Source organism: Pinus tabuliformis, chromosome X (genome assembly GCF_031772625.1).
Source record: "Pinus tabuliformis cultivar Carrire ecotype Pingquan chromosome X, CPIR1, whole genome shotgun sequence".
In the NCBI taxonomy this organism is placed as follows: domain Eukaryota; kingdom Viridiplantae; phylum Streptophyta; class Pinopsida; order Pinales; family Pinaceae; genus Pinus; species Pinus tabuliformis.
The window spans coordinates 323,927,969-323,945,213 of record NC_142308.1 but is presented as its reverse complement, the minus strand read 5'-3'; the positions used below and the strand labels follow the sequence as shown (position 1 = coordinate 323,945,213).

Here is a 17,245-nt window from a genome sequence, read left to right as displayed (position 1 = left end):
GCAACAATGAGCTACTACCTTATTGATGTCATGTGGTCTAGCGTTTGCCTTGTAGGGAACCCCTCCTACGAGGCCTACTAGATTTTGCGGCAACAATAACAAAGTTAAGTTTCAGCCCTTTAGGGCAATCTTATCATGCATAGAATAGATCTGAAAATCACTCATGATGCCTCTTAATTACAGCAGCAAATAGGCCCTATCTTATTAAATATACATGTCAAATCACTTACCACATTCAGCCTTAACTATGTCAAATCAGCAAGATATATAAGTGCTAGAAATTACAAAACCATGAAGAAATATATGGCTGAAAATCAAATATGTGACTACACAAGTATTGGTCAGCTCAAAACTTCATTGATATGCATAAAGATGAAGTTCATATACATACCATAGTCTTGTCACGAGAAAAGTACAATACTTTAGTGTGCCAAAACCCTAGCTAGGGAAAACAATGAAAATGCTAGCTCACATCAGGGAGCTGCAACAAACATATCCTCTAATGCAAGATGTGTTTTCATTTTCATTTCAGCAAAGTACAACCTAACATCTCATATCAAAATCCTAATCTCCAAGTCTCCAAGGGATAAAAGCCTAACTCTAGTAATCAAGATGCCCCAAGAAGCTCAAGAAACCCTAGCAACTACAAGAGATAGATAAAATACAAAAACAAAATGCACAAGAGAGAGGAAGAGTAGTTCACTCCTCTTGATCACATCTCTAACACAAGATGAACACAAATTAATGAATGTGAAAGAACTTTCCTTCCCATATATATACAAGAGGTAAGGAAGGCCAACAATACATATGTGACCCTATGCCCTTACATGTAACCTACAAAGATACATGTAAACTCACACATGTGGAGGACAACACTCTAAGAGTACACATCTTCAGCTCCAGGGTAATGTTTTCCTCAAGTAAGGCTCCAAATGAAAGGGTGCTCCATGAGGTGTATCTAACACTCGAAAAAACCCTCCAATGACTACAATAGACCTCCTAAGCCATGTACTCCCATAGGTACACAATGTTAGATGGAGATAGTAGGTGCATGTGCACATCCAAACTAACAATTTGTTCAAGAGCATAGTTTTGAGGAACAAGTAAAAGGACAAACAAGGCAGACATGTAGAGAATATGACATGCATCCTTATGGCTCCTAAGTGTCGAAAACTTGAGAAGCAACTTGAGATTAATCTTGGCTTTAAGCCATGGCCATTAACATAGATAAGCTCATAGGTGCATCAAAATGATCACAAGCAACTCTTCTTGGAAACTAGGCGACACTTTGGTTCCCATATGTTTCTCTTTTCCATCTACAAATTTGGCATTCCTTTGTCTCAATTTAACAACACTGTGAAACAAACTCTTCTGATACGCAGAAATTTATATATAAATATTTTATTAAAAAGATGAATAGATAGATGATGTTGATTACAAATGGGGTTCCTGGCTTATATAATGCCATGGACACCCTTTGGGGAAAGGGCATGATCTTATGATCGTGCCCTTTCGTCTAATTTAACTAAAAATTAAATAATAAACCTAATCTAACTAATTTTTACATAACACACTGTTATTTTCAATTTGACTTGTTCATATCAAGTTAGAAACCTTGGGCCCATTGATTATGTCCATTATAGTCTTCCTCGCATATAACTAGAGTTTTAGGTGGTGATCCATATATGCCTACACTAAATCTCAATTTTATTATGTCTATCTCTTAATAATGGTAATCCTTTCATCTATTATTTTATTGATAACTCATTCAAAGAGGGCAAGTCAATATTGTTTCTACTCTTCTGAAAAGAGTGGACGTTTCAATTGAGGGAGTTGTTCAAAGACACTATGCAACTCTTTTAGATCCATGAAGTTTGGAAGTTAGAATATCTTTAACCAAAGAAAAACCCTAGGACCATCTTGATTGGTATGAATTTCTATGGTACTACAATAAAACCATACAACATATACATAGAAACATCAATTCGGAAATATGTTGAGGAAATGATGCTTTTGTTCAAGTAATAGGCAAGGTGAATGGACAACTTGTCTAAATCTCCTTTTGATGTCAATGTTGTTGCAAGGAAATTTGCTAGAAATACTGCACTAAAATTGGATCTACTAGAGATGGTTGTGTTAGTCATGAGTCTTGGCAAGACGTGGATGTATTTGTTGTACAATATGCAAAAATTGGTTAAGTAGGGTGACCAAGCATGGGTGGTGCATGAAGAAAATGGGGAGAGAACATTGGAGGGAGGTAGTTATCTATATTCCACCAAAGATAAGAAAATATAAAAAATTTAATGAGGATGCATAGTCCTCTAAGACTCTAAACCTTGAACATGATGGTAACCAGAGACGACAAATTTGATGACAATGCATAGTCCTCTAAAGCCTAGCAACCTCTTACAGAAGTTAGCGGGAGAACAACTTGTCCCAAAGGCTGATAAAAAAGAAGAGACCATATTTAGATCAGCAAGATTCTCGTTAAGGAGTTGAGGACATTTTACCAATAATTAAGCAAGAAACTCAACATGGCTTACCCACGCTTCACAAGAGGCACAAGAACAAATGGAACACCAAGACCTTCTCAGGTGAGTCATCCCCAAAAGAGGTTTCGTACACATGTTTAACTAATATAAAGCTTTCCAACTTTCAAGTGGAAAATGTTCAGCAAGTATAGCAAGAGGCCACAAGAAAAGACTAAACATCCATCATGAAGAATGAGGTCTGGGAGATTGTTACAAGACCAATCGAAATATATATGATTGACTCTAGGTGGTTGCTCAAGATCAAGCATGTTCTTATCTAAATCATAGAGAATAAAGCTAAGTTGCACTGAAATAGATACAGGAACAAATATGGATATGGGGTTTGAAACGGATACGGAAAATTTTCAAAAAAATGGATATGATACAACAAGAATATATATATATATATATATATATATATATATATATATAATAAAAATTTCATATTATCATTCATCTTTTAGTCTTTAGAATCTATATTATTTGTTCAAAAATACATAATCATCATCATAAATTCAACCTAAACAAATTATCATCATCAATTCAATATAAACATTGTCATCATCATCGTCAATAATTATTATAACATTCAAATTGGCACCTTGATTAAAATGTCAATGCCTGTTGAGAATTCAATAGGGCAATGAATATGTTAATTCTCTTCAACTTGATAACTATTTGTGTTACCTTTTACCTTATTAGCTTTGTTCCCTATTATTATAGTGTGAGATACATCAAACAACTACCAAAACAATAAGAACAGTGACACAATAAGTTGCAAGCCAGGGCCAAAACCCCTCCTCTTGAGGGGAAAACCCTTAAATCTCTTCTCTTCTTATAGATCCTTCAATTGACGAATACCATGACCTAGTGACTCAGACAAATACCCTCCAAGATCAAGATCAACTCAGCCTCCTATTGCAAGATCTTCGACCTCCTACTTCAGATCCGAAATTTTGTCTCCTGGCAACTACTACAACTGTTGTTGCTCCTCAAGAAGACTTTGATCTTCTTTGTATGGCCTCATTTCCCCTTCGCTTACCTTTCCTTGAGACTTAGGGCTAGTGAGATTCCCTAAGTGACCTTCGCTTCACTTCCTTTCTCTCTTTCCTCCAAGATCGAACCAAAGGTGGCCCTAGTGCAGAAACCCTAACTTCGATTTGCATGTGGGAGAGAGAAAACTAGCCCAAGCACTTCGACTTCCTTCGATTTCTTCTTCGTCCTTCTTCTTCGACTTCTTCTTGTCTTCTTCTTCGCATAGAAAGAGATGTGAGTGAGTGTGTCTAATGGAGGACGAGTTCTTATCCATATATAGGCTTCTTCAAGGGTAGATGTGGCTCTTCATGCAGGCCGACTTGACAGATTCTAGGCCGACTTGATCTTAGAGGGCATTTCGAAAAGACAAAAACATTTTTTTCTTTACAAGTTACAATGTGCCCATGGGGTCTTCAATATATGGCAATGACTCCTAAACCTAGGACAAACCCTAGAAGCACTCAATGGGTGCTTTTGTAAATTATAAAATAAAAAGAAATTGTCATTGGAGCATGGGTTTCATGCTCAAGTTCTTTTATTTTATAGGTCTTCATACTTATGAAGACCGAACCTAGTTACACATTTTTCAACACTCCCTCTTAACTAGGGATGTATTCATAAGTGGTACATGGTCATTCTCAATCTGAAGAGATCTCATAAAAAGAGTCGGATTGGTAATGCATCTCTCTAGCATCATATTTAACCAGCATTGTCACATAACAAGGCCTTGACTAATAGCTTTATCTCCCCACAAAATCATAGCACAATGTTGGCGAAAGCAATTATTTAGACACCACCATTATTGTCTCTCAAGGCACATAGTCTACCCCGGTGTTCACCAAGTATGACCTTCCATTAGACTATTCTTATCCTAGGTAGCTAGTCCTCAAAGAATATCGATCCACGACTACACTTGTCTTGAATGCCCTACCACATTCTCAAAGAGTATTGAATGCCAACTGGTTACCAAATCCTCCATTCTTTCTTCCCATGTGAAGACAAGAATGTAGTGTCTATCTCTCCCTCTCAATTAGGGAGCATACATCAACTAAACCAAGCTTGTTTCTCAAGTACACAAGATTCTTGCTCGGAAGTGACTTTGTCAATATGTCAGCTACCTGCTCATCAGTGGAGATATACTATAGCTACAGCACATCATTTTGCACTAGCTCTCGAATATAGTGATACTTGTTGTTTATATGCTTTGTCTTTCCATGAAACATTGGACCTTCAGACAAACATATACAACTGGTGTTATCACAAAGTATCACTGTAGGGTTCATCGTTCCTTCAAACAGGTCAAATATCAGCTTCCTCAACCATACTGCTTCTCTGCTTACTTCACAGGCTGCAACATATCCATCCTCAACACTACTCAAAGCAAATGTGTCTTGCTTTCTTCTCATCCATGAGACCATGGAGGATCCCAAACTAAAACATCCTCCCATAGTGCTCCTTCCATCTTGCTCACTACCTCCCAAGTCGAAATCTATATATCCAATCAATTGGACACCATTCCTTCTATCATACTTCAGACAGTAGTGGATGGTTCCTCATATATATCTCAGAATTTGTTTCGCTGCTACCCAATGATCATGCTTCGGAACCACTTGGAATTGACTGAGAAAATTTACTGCGAAGCATATGTCTGGACAAGTATTCACCAAGTACATCAATAAGCCAATAAGTTGCCTATACTTGGAAGGATCCACAGGGCTAGATTTGGAACTCCTTAGTCTCTTCAAGTTTGTGATCATTGGAGTGGTCACAGGTTTGCAATCCATCATGTCAAACGTCTTCAGCATCTTGATCACGTACTTTCCTTGACCCAAATAAATTTCATCAGGTCCTTGCCAGACTTCTAATCCCAAATAGTAATGCATCAGCCCCAGATCCTATTGGAAATACTAAGAGGGGGGGCTGAATCAGTATTTCTTTTTCCGACTATTGTTTTGCCAGTTAAACAATTTATATTCAGAACACAAGATGAACAACAATAATAAATGCTTTTATTAATATAATCTTTGCAATGAAATAGATACAATATATAAGTGGTTGCAATCAGTTTCCAAGCTCCAACTCGGACTTTGGTGAGGCTCCAACCTCCAGAGCACCAACTCTATTTTGCCAAGACACCAATCTTGGACTTAGGAGCACCAACTCCCAAGAACTTCAATCCTTCCATTTCTTGAGACACCAGTCCCAAGCACACCTATCCTTCCTACTTCAAAGGCACCAATCCCAAAGGACTCCTATCCTTCTTACTTCTGAGGCATCAGCCCCAAGGACTCCAATCCTTCTCACTTCTAAGGCACCAACCCCAAGGGTTCCAACCCAATCTTGTCAAGGCATGTTTGATAGTAATCTTCTGCTCTCAGAACTCTTCTTTGCTGAGTTCTGTCTATTTACAACTTCACTGTAGTCTCCAAGCTACAGTATCAATGACAACCAGTCTTCTTATGAAGGAGTCTTTACAACTCTTCATACTGCCCACACAGAGTGTCCAATACCCTTCATGCTCTCTGATAATGTCTTCACACAGCTTTAGTCAGTCTACTGTTAGCTGCACTAAGCTCTGCATAAAGAACAGCTTCCTATTCGAGCTTATGTTCTCTGCTAGCTACTTCTCCCCTTCGATTGTCTGTTGTCCTGTTGGCCCTTTGGCCCTCTTTCTGTTCTACTGGACCCTCTCGCTGCCTCTGTCTCCTCCAGCTTATTTCCACAAAAAATGTTCAATAATGTTCTCTTCTTTTCCTGTCTTTTATTCATTCCTCATGCCTTTGTTTGTCGGTTTCCTCTCTTTGCTGGCCCTTTGGCTTCCTCCTCGGTCTCTGTGGTTTCCTCTGTCTCTTCGTGCTCACCAGCACTCCTGAGACACATTACTTCTTCAGAGAGGTCCTCAAATGCACAGAGAAATCATGTCTTACATTAAACTGTAACAGCGCTCCTTTTTACAATAATTACAAGCATAAATAGAAACGACATCGTTTAACAGACAGCCACATCCTAATCACAATTGCAATCGGCTTGATTCTAGCCTTCTGAGCTATAGTTCAGGCCTCCTGAACTGTCGGGAGCATTATTGTATTGCATTTCTGCCTCAAAGGGCCACGCACGACAAATATCAGAGAGATTCTTTTTTTCTTTTCAAATTCATGAGTCATGAACTGTTATTTCTTCGTAATATAGATGCCCGAGATCAATCCACTAAATGAAATGTCTCAGCTCATATCTATATATATATATATATATATATATATATATATATATATATATATATATATATATATATATATATATATATATATATATATAGATGACTTTTGCAAATCACCAAAGGACACATTCCTTGGGAGGAGGGGCCAATTTATGAGTTTTTCTCATTTACAAATATAAATCGGAGAGTCTTCCATTATAGACTTATTGCTCACAAAACCCATATAAACGCGGTATTCCCATATGGCGGTCCCACAAGCCACATCATCCTTTTATCGCAATCGCCACTTTTAGAGCTTCTTCTACAAGTCGAGCCTAAAGCATTGCCGATGGCCGATACCGGATGCGATATTATATTAAATTGTTTATAATAGGTCTGTCGGGTCCATAGTTATATCGCAATCGGCGCTTTCATGTGGCAAGGCTTTATGGTTTGCGATATAGCGACGGGCGTGATATTACAATAAGCGCGATATAATAGGATCATCAGGTCCGCCATTGTATATCGCAATCGGAGGTTTCGGGGATGATAGCCCTTCATAACTTGCGATGCGATATTCCTTAGCAATCCTCCACCGTTGATCTCTTCAGATCTAACAGTCCTGACTTAAACTGGTTAACATTCAACGTGAATACACAGAGTCATGACTCTCCACTCTTTGCTTCTCACTCCTATGGCTTATGATATGTTAACTCCTCCGTTAACATTGTTTTGTTGTGTCCTCCGCTCTTCCTCTATGCTCCTCTGATCAGTCTTGCTTTGGAGTCTGAACCTTTGGCATATATTACTTCTCCTGTAGTGTTGATAGCTTGTTAATGCATATATAGATGGGTTTTGGCCTCCGATAATTGTTAATGCATATATAGATGGGTTTTGGCCTCCGATAGTTGTTAATGCATATATAGATGGGTTTTGGCCTCTGATAGCTCCCAATTGTGTAATCTGCTTCCTCTGATGGCTCTGTTTTGGCATATATATATGTTATATATATATGGCTCCTCTGTTTGCTCTATTTGCTCCATTTGCTCCTCTTCTTTGGCATATATATATGTGCTCTGTTCTACTTGCTTTGTTTGCTCCTGTAGCTCTGAGAACTCAGTTTTGGCATATATATATTACATATATATATATATATGGCTCCTCCTGTAGCTCCTCTTGCTCCAATATGGCTCCTTTGGCTTGGCAGTGTCTTCCAAAGACCTCCTTGCATATATGAATGCCTCTCTTGCTTTGATGTCCTATGATATGCTTTGATTTGCCTCCTTCGGTAACTCCTCTTGCTTATGGCTTGGCTATCCTGATGGCCTTGCTCTTGTCTCTTCATGGATCTGCTCTGCTTCCCCTTGGCTTCATATTGTCATCTAATATCTAGAATATTGCCATATTGACATCAATGACAACCTAGGTTAACAGATCCTTCATGTCAAATTTTGCTGCATGTTTGATATGATAGATCCATTTGGAGGTAACCATAGATTTGTCTTCGAGCCTAGGTACAATCTACTAGACTCCATTCTTCATTATAGATTGATACTCTTCATTCATGGCATCTTTCCATTCCTGATTATTTACAGGGTCTTCAAAAGTGGATGGCTCTGCTTCTATCAGTTTTGTCATGTATGCAACATACCCAGAATATCTTTTGGGTTTCTTGCTTTCTCTAAATGATCATTTCGTTGCCTCATGACCTTCTGCATCAAGTAGAGTAGATTTTAACCAATTAGGTCTTTTTCTTGTTTTAGGGATGACCACAGGTTGAACAGGCTCACTAGGACCTTCTTCTTCATGGTGTGATTCTTCTACTCCCTTGTCCACTTCCTCCTCAAATACCTGAAGTTCTTCATCATCAGAATCTATGGAAAGTTCCTTTGATTTCTTGAAATCTATGCTTTCAACAAATATGACATTACGACTGACTTTTATGTGATGTCCATCTTTCATGTAGATCCCATAAGCTTTCGATGAGTTGTTGTACCCAACAAATGTTCCATTCATACCAGAAGGATCCAGCTTCTTTCTTTTGTCCTTTGATATGTGTATATATACAGGACACCCAAAGATCCGGAGATGATCTACATATGGCTTCCTTCCAGTGAACACTTCTTTCGGAGTTTTGTTGTCTAGAAATCTGTGGGGACTTCGGTTCTGAATGTAGACAGTTGTCTTTGTGGCTTCTCCCCACAGGAACTTAGGTAGATCCTGATCGTGTAACATTGCTTTTACACTTTCTTCAATGGATCTATTCTTTCGTTCTGCGACTCCATTTGCTCGAGATTATATGGAACTATCAGCTCCCTCTTAATCTCAGACTCCTTACAGAATGCTATAATTTCTTTGGATGTATATTCTCCTCCATTATCAGATCTTACTATATTGATTCTTCTTTCTGTAAGGCTCTCCACTTCAGCTTTGAATTCTTGAAATTTTGTAAATACATCGTCCTTGGTTTTCATTAAGCAAAGCCAGGTTTTTCCTGAATGATCATCGAATGAATGTAACATAATATAGATGACATCCAAGAGATTTACAAGTCATAGGGCCACACACATCTAAGCGAATGAGATCCAAGATTTCTTTTCATTGTGAAGCACTGCTTCCAAATGGTCTCTCAGTATTCTTACCCAATGCACATCCCTTACAAAGTCCTTCATGATCTCCCTTTAAATCAAGAATTCCATCTACAATAGAACTTAGAGTTGTAAGGATTTTGAAATGTAGATGACCAAATCTTCTATACCAAAGTTCACATGGGCTAATTTCAATGTGAACTAGTCTTGGGCCACAGGAGATATTAGTCTGTAAAGTATTTCTTCTCAAATGGCAATGACTTTGTCTTGATCTATACTTGAGTATTTACTCCATACAACGACCTTACCATCAATGAAAGTTATTCTATCACCCTTATTTTCTAGACTTGAAATGGAAAGTAAGTTCTTGTGCATACTTGGAACAAATAGAATGTTGTTGAGGTGAATGTTGCTTCCATCTTCCAGTTTTATGGAGGTTGATCCAATACCTTTCATGGAATAGCTCTTGTTATCTCCAAGTTCCACTAAATAAGTGGATTTTCCTTTTGATAAGGTCTTCAATCGATTGGAGTGGCCAGTCATGTGCCTTGCTGGACCACTATCAATTACCCAAATGTCTTCATCTTGGAATGTGCCAAACAGAGTCGAGAAGAGACCTTCAACTTTTTCCTTGATTGATACCTTCTTTGAAGAAGATAAGAAACTCCATGCTCAATTGATATCTTTCTTGAGATGGCTTGCGGTCTTCTTGATGAATTTCTTCACTGTAGAAGAGATCTTCATGATGCCTTTTAACAACCTTAGCTCTGATACTGTTAAAATTGGCAACTAGGGCCAAACACCATGTGGGTCATCTTATTAATGGAAGTTGATATTTTTCTTGGATCCCTCTCATCGAGAGGTGTAGGATTGATCTAAAGATCATCCGATTCCAATAAGTATTCATGGAGATACGAATTTATTTGTGTTATGGGACAATTCATCAAGGTCGGCCAGCGACCAAATAAACCCACTTGTGCTCAACGTTTTAGTATAAATAGAGGTGGCCTTCAAGTCATTTCAACACACTTGGGATCTCTTCCTCTCTACTTGTCTTTGGGTTTTAGTAGGAGGAGAGATCCTAAGGGATAACCCTGCCCTAATCCAGAGGCTAGAAGCCGGAACTGACGGAACTAGCCGAAATTGCCGGAACTGCCGAGAACTGTTGGAACTGCCAGGAATAGTCAGAATAGCTGGAATTGCCAGAATTGTCGGAACTACCGGAAATAGCCGGAACTGCCGGAAACAGCCAGAACTGCCAGAACAGCTGGGAAAGCTGACGTAGAGGGCAGAAGCCAGAACTGCTAGAACTGTCGAGAAAAGTCGGAACTGCCGGGAAAAGCCGGAACAGCCAGAACTGTCGGAACTGCCGAGAAAAACCGGAACTGCAAGGACTGCCGGAACCGCTGGGAAAAGCTAGAACTGTCGGAACTTCCGGGAATAGCCGAAATTGTTGGACCTGCCGGAACTACCGAGAACTGCCTGAACTACTGGGAATAGCCGAAATTGCCGAAACTGTCGAAACTGCCAGGAATAGCCGAAACTGCCGAGAAAGCTGACGCAAGGGGTAGAAGCCGGAACTGCCGTGAATCGCTAAAATTGCTGGAATAGTCGGGAAAAGGCGAAATTGCCGAAACTGCTGGAACAGTCTGAGCATCTATCTCGAAAGGACAGCAGCATGCAAGGGACAACAAACTAACATTGGGACAGTTGTATGGTACTTAGCAGTAAATACACCAAGCATGCAATGTTACAGCTAGCATGCAAGGGACAGGTAGCATGCAACATCAAGCATGCAAAGGACAACAAGCATGCTAGGGACAACAAGCAAGCTAGGGACAACGAGCAAGCAAGATGCAGCCAGCACATAGGTCAGTATGGCAACATGGTGCAGCAATGGCACATAATGCAGTACAGTGATGGGTACAGTCATGATTAATAAAGCATGATGAGATGCAGCATAGTGATGATGGGTGCAGGATGGTGCAACATGGTGAGGTGCAACACGATGACGAAATGCAGCACAACGATAGGTGAAGGAGTCACCTTGGAGAATCAGTTGAAGTAGCATGTCTTCAACTGATCTCATGTATCATCTTCTTAGAGATTATCTATGCTCTTATCTAGATAAGTCAAAGTGTTGACTTCTATTGTAAACGTACTATCTCCCTCTCTCTGCTGAACTATTGAAGAACATATAAGAAGAATTGACCAAGGGTTTCCCCACATTGGGCTTTGTCACTGGCTAGCGCCACATCTTATGTCCTCTTGTCTTGGCTTGTCTTCTGCGATTTATGTTAATGTTCTATCTGCAGTTTACTTTAATGCTGATGTGATTGCTAATCTGGAAAAGATATTGAGCTAACTGTGAAAATTGAAATAAATTGCTCTAAGCATAGAACATACAAAAAATTAACATGGTATCGGAGCTGAGGTGAAGACAATGCCCAAGCAAGAGTGAAAGAGCAATCACCGAAGACAATTGGGAAAGGACAAAAGGATTAGTGGATTCCTCATCCCTCTTCAAATTCACCAAGGGTGAAGTTGAAGTAGAGAATATTATCAGAATAGCACAGCAGAAGTTTCTAATGGCCCACCTAAAGATCACTTCATTGGGAAGTCCGGATCTAAGGGTGGAAGGAAAGATAGATGCCTTGGTTGCAATAAATTCAGCCATTATGCGAAGGAGTGTCTGAATGGAAGAGACACATCTCTTAATGAAGATAACAATCATTTGAGGGACATCTTCAATGATCAAAGGAATGACAGGTAATGTAGGTCATCAAGGAAATGACCAACTCTTTAGAGAAAGCAAGGAACCCCAGGTATGAAGAATCAAATGTTGTTTCTGATAATATAAAGAAGTGTTATCTTGTATTGGCCCTCTCCTTCAGATTCTTTGGGAATCTGGCTTATTGATCGTAGTGCTTCATGGCGCCTCATCGGATAGAAGGGTGCTCTCTCGAATTTGGTAGAGGCAGAAACAACTGTGGGATTATACTTGGAGTCGATGCCACCTATCCCGGAAAGGGTGTAGGGAATGTTACCCCTCAATTGAATGAGGGTAACTCTATTCATTTACAAGATTCTCTTTTATGTACCTAATCGCAAGAAGAACCTGGTGTCCATCACGGAAATGGAAGTCAAAGGTTTTAGGGTGGCATTCATCAATGGAAAGGTACGTGTTAAAATATAGAGTTTTCAAAGATGCTTTTTCTCATGAGTTCAGAGTTGGCAATTTGTATCAAGTTGCAGGATGGTCCATTGGGGATCATGTCAATTGACATATCGCATCTATAACACCGGAGGTCTACCTTTGGGGCCCTACCCGATGTGAGTCAGATGGTGATATGGATGCCTGAATTCAAGAAGAGCATGAAGGTACATGTCTGAGATGTACCGAACGAAAATCTTATAAGGGGGCCATTCCCCTCATGCAGCAGGTCCACAAGTTTAGAACAACCCGAGGAGTTTGAGATTCATGATCGGGAATCACATGTATACAGGTGGAAGAAAGCCCTCTATGGCTTGAAGCAAAACACCCCGGGCATAGTATGAGAGGATTGATAGCTGTCTGATGAAACTGAGATTCACTAGGAGTGAAACCGATCCAAACCATTACCCAAAGGTTGTGGATGATAGACCTCGCATACCAGCACCTTATGAGGACGACCAATTTCTGACAAGTACAGACCCTCTCATTTGCAGAAGTAAGAGGGAGTTGGATTCCAGATGTGGAATGATAAACTGCACGCCTGTGACTACCTCGAGGATCTTAACTTTCAAAAGTTATATGGTAGTGATGTCGGACCAGATTTGGGAATGCCTCTGAGTTTCATAAACTTATTCACATTGATGTTCTTGGTGAACTTCAGTCCAAACATATGTTTTGCAATTAGCATGGTGAGCTCATATTTGGTTGAGCCTCACTGGATTGGTGCCAAGAATCTTCTGAGATATCTTCAGGGCACAATCTCTCATGGATTGAGATACACTGCCAAAAATATGAAACTGCATGATTATTCGAATGTTGACTGGGCAGGCACTGTGGAGAATCAATAGAGCACATCTCAGTGCTGGTTCTCTTTTTGGATTCTGCTTCGATATCATGGATGAGCAGGGAGCAAAATTCGGTTGCTATAAGCACCGTCGAGACCGAATACACAGCTACGAGTATGATCTCGTGTGAACCTGCATGGTTACAGAAGCTCCTAAGTGAGCTATTTGTACACATGATGAATACCACTGTGATTCTCTGTGACAACCAAAGGGAGGATTCGATTATTGAGGAATCTCGTATTCGATGATTTCTCCCGCAGATAGACATCAAATACTGCCTTATCTGGGATATGGTAAGTCGATGAGTGAGGAGGCTCCATCGCTTGAGACTAATGTACAGGTCATAGTCATTTTGTCAAAGCCCCGGGGAAAGGTCATATCTGTGACTTTCCCAAACGACTTGAAGTCATTGAGAGACCTTCTTATAAGGGTCCTGCATGTTGCATGCATTGAGCTCTATGAGCTCTCGGGAGCTTAGGGTACTTACTGGAGCAAGATAAGACCACAGGGCGACTCACCCTCCCTTGGTGGTGCGCTATGTACAAGATGACAAGTTCAACCTTCCCCTATGATACCCTGTGGCAACTGTGGAATAGGATGATTAGTTCTCCTGTGGGCCGGGATGATTAGTTCTCCCGTGGCAACTTTGGAACAGGATGATTAGTTCTCTTATGGGCCGAGATAATTAGTTCTCTTGTGGCAACTGTGGAACAGGATGATTAGTTCTCCTGTGGGCCAGGATGATTAGTTCTCCCGTGGCAACTTTGGAACAGGATGATTAGTTCTCTTATGGGCCGAGATGATTAGTTCTCTTGTGGCAACTGTGGAACAGGATGATTAGTTCTCCTGTAGGCCGGGATGATTAGTTCTCCCATGGCAACTATGGAACAGGATGATTAGTTCTCCTATGGGCTGGGGTAATTAGTTCTCCCGTGGCAACTATGGAACAGGATGATTAGTTCTCTTGTGGATCGAAATGACTAGTTCTCCTGTTGCAATTGTGGAACAGAATGATTAGTTCTCTTGTGGGCCAGGATGATTAGTTCTCCTGTGGCAACTGTGAAACAGGATGATTAGTTCTCCTATGGGTCGGGATGATTAGTTCTCCCGTGGCGACTGTGGGGCAGGATGATTCGTTCTCCTGTGGACAAGATGATTAGTTCTCCTGTCGAGGCATCCTACCCATGCAGTCTGGGACTCATGGAAAGTACCTCTCATCTGATCAATGAGCGGGGAAATAGGGTTAGGGATCATAATAGTACTATCGATGGACACATCGATGTATCTACCATACTCCCTATGCTAGGATGACCTCCATTGATCTGGGATCAATGAAACTGATCTAGGATCAATATGAGTGGTTTGAGATACTCTCTTGTGATATTTATCTTGGATCAATAAAACTGACTTCAGGCCAGTAAGAGTGATGTGACACACTCTCTTCAAATGAAACTGATTCCGGGTCAGTAGAGAATGGTATGAGACATTCTTGATCAATTCTTCTTCTTCATGGTTCAACAGAACAAAGCAGAGCTTAGCAGAGCAAAGCAGTGCAGGGCAGTAATGGCAGAGATAGTACAGTCGAACATATGGATCAGCGGATGGAGTTCTTCCTAGTTGAGAGGGAGTGTTAAAATTGGCAACTAGGGCCAAACTCCATGTGGGTCATCTTATTAATGGAAGCTGATATTTTTCTTGGATCCCTCTCATCAAGAGGTGTAGGATTGATCTAAAGATCATCCGATTCCGATAAGTATTCATGGAGATATGAATTTATTTGTGTTATGGGACAATTTATCAAGGTCGGCCAGCAACCAAATAAACCCCACTTGTGTTCAACGTTTTAGTATAAATAGAGGTGGCCTTCAAGTCATTTCAACACACTTGGGATCTCTTCCTCTCTACTTGTCTTTGGGTTTTAGTAGGAGGAGAGATCCTAAGGGATAACGCTACCCTAATGCAGAAGGCAGAAGTCGGAATTGTCGGAAACTGCCAGAACTTCAAGGAATAGCCGGAATTGCCAGAACTGCCGGAAACTACCAGAACTACCGGGAATAGCCGGAATAGTCGAAACTGCCGGGAATAGCCAGAACTACCAGGAATAGCCGAAACTGCGGAGAAACCTAACGCAGAGGGCAGAAGCCAGAACTGCTAAGAACTGTTGGAACTATAGGGAAAAGCCAGAACTGCCGGGAAAAGTCGGAACTGCCAAAACTGCCGAGAACTACCGGAACTATCGGGAAAAGCCAAACTGTCGAGAACTGCCGGAACTGCTAGGAAAACCCGGAACTACTAGGAATAGCTGAAATTGTCGAAACTGCCGGGAACTGCCAGAGCTGCCAAGAATAGCCGAAATTACCGAAACTGTCGAAACTGTCGGGAATCGTCGGAATTGTCGGGAATAGCCGAAACTGCAAGAATAGTCAGGAACGCTGACGTAGAGGGTAGAAGCGGGAACTGTCGGGAACTGCCGGAACAACTAGGAAAGTTGACGCAGAGGGCAAAAGCCAGAACTGTCGGGAAAAGCCGGAACTGCCCTGAATAGCCAAAATTGTCGGAATTGCTGGGAACAGCTGAAATTGTCGAAACTACCAGAACAGCCTGAGCATCTGTCTCTGAAGGAGAGCAACATGCAAGGGACAACCAACTAACATTGGGATAGTTGTATGGTACTTAGCAGCAAATACACCAAGCATGCAATGTTACAGCTAGCATGCAAGGGACAACTAGCATGCAACAACAAGCATGCAAAGGACAACAAGCATGCTAGGGACAACAAGCAAGCTAGGGACAACAAGCAAGCAAGATGCAGCCAGCACATAGGTCAGTATGGCAACATGGTGCAGCAATGGCACATAATGCAGTACAGTGATGGGTACAGTCATGATTAATGAAGCATGATGAGATGCAACATAGTGATGATGGGTGCAGCATGGTGCAGCACGATGACGAAATGCAGCACAACGATAGGTGAAGGAGTCACCTTGGAGAATCAGTTGAAGCAGCATGTCTTCAACTAATCTCATGTATCATCTTCTTAGAGATGATCTATGCTCTTATCTAGATAAGTCAAAGTGTTGACTTCTGTTGTAAACGTACTATCTCTCTCTCTCTGTTGAACTATTGAAGAACATATAAGAAGAATTGATCAAGGGTTTCCCCACATTGGGCTTTGTCCCTGGCTAGCGCCACATCTTGTGTCCTCTTGTCTTGGCTTGTCTTCTGCAATTTATGTTTATGTTCTATCTGCAGTTTACTTTAATGCTAATGTGATTGCTAATCTAGAAAAGATATTGAGCTAACTGTGAAAATTGAAATAAATTTCTCTAAGCATAGAACATACCTAAAATTAACAAATACCATGTTGAGAATTCAATAGGGCAGTGAATATGTTAATTTTCTTCAACTTGATAATTGTTTGTGTTACCTTTTACCTTATTAGCTTTGTTCCTTATTATTATAGTGTGAGATACATCAAACAACTACCAAAACAATAAGAATAGTGACACAGTATATAGGCTGCAAGCCAGGGCCAAGACCCCTTCTCTTGGGGGAAAACCCTTAAATCTCTTCTCTTCTTATAAATGCTTCAATTGACGAATACCATGACCTGGTGACTTAGAGAAATACCCTCCAAGATCAAGATCAACTCAGCCTCCTACTGCAAGATCTTCAACCTCCTACTTCAGATCCGAAATTTTGTCTCCCGACAACTACTACAACTATTGTTGTTCCTCAAGAAGACACTAACTTCTCATTTTCATACTCACTCATCACTCACATTTTCTCTCTCTCTCTCTCTCTCTCTCTCTCTCTCTCTCACGTGGGAAGTAAAG

At 40.6% G+C, this 17,245-nt stretch overlaps 1 protein-coding gene across 2 annotated transcripts in view; it reads right to left on the bottom strand.

Annotated features, from left to right (window-relative positions):
- Positions 1-17,245, bottom strand: part of LOC149139776 (uncharacterized) — a 219,281-nt gene that overhangs the window by 57,806 nt on the left and 144,230 nt on the right. The gene's annotated exons all lie outside the window — the stretch shown is intronic.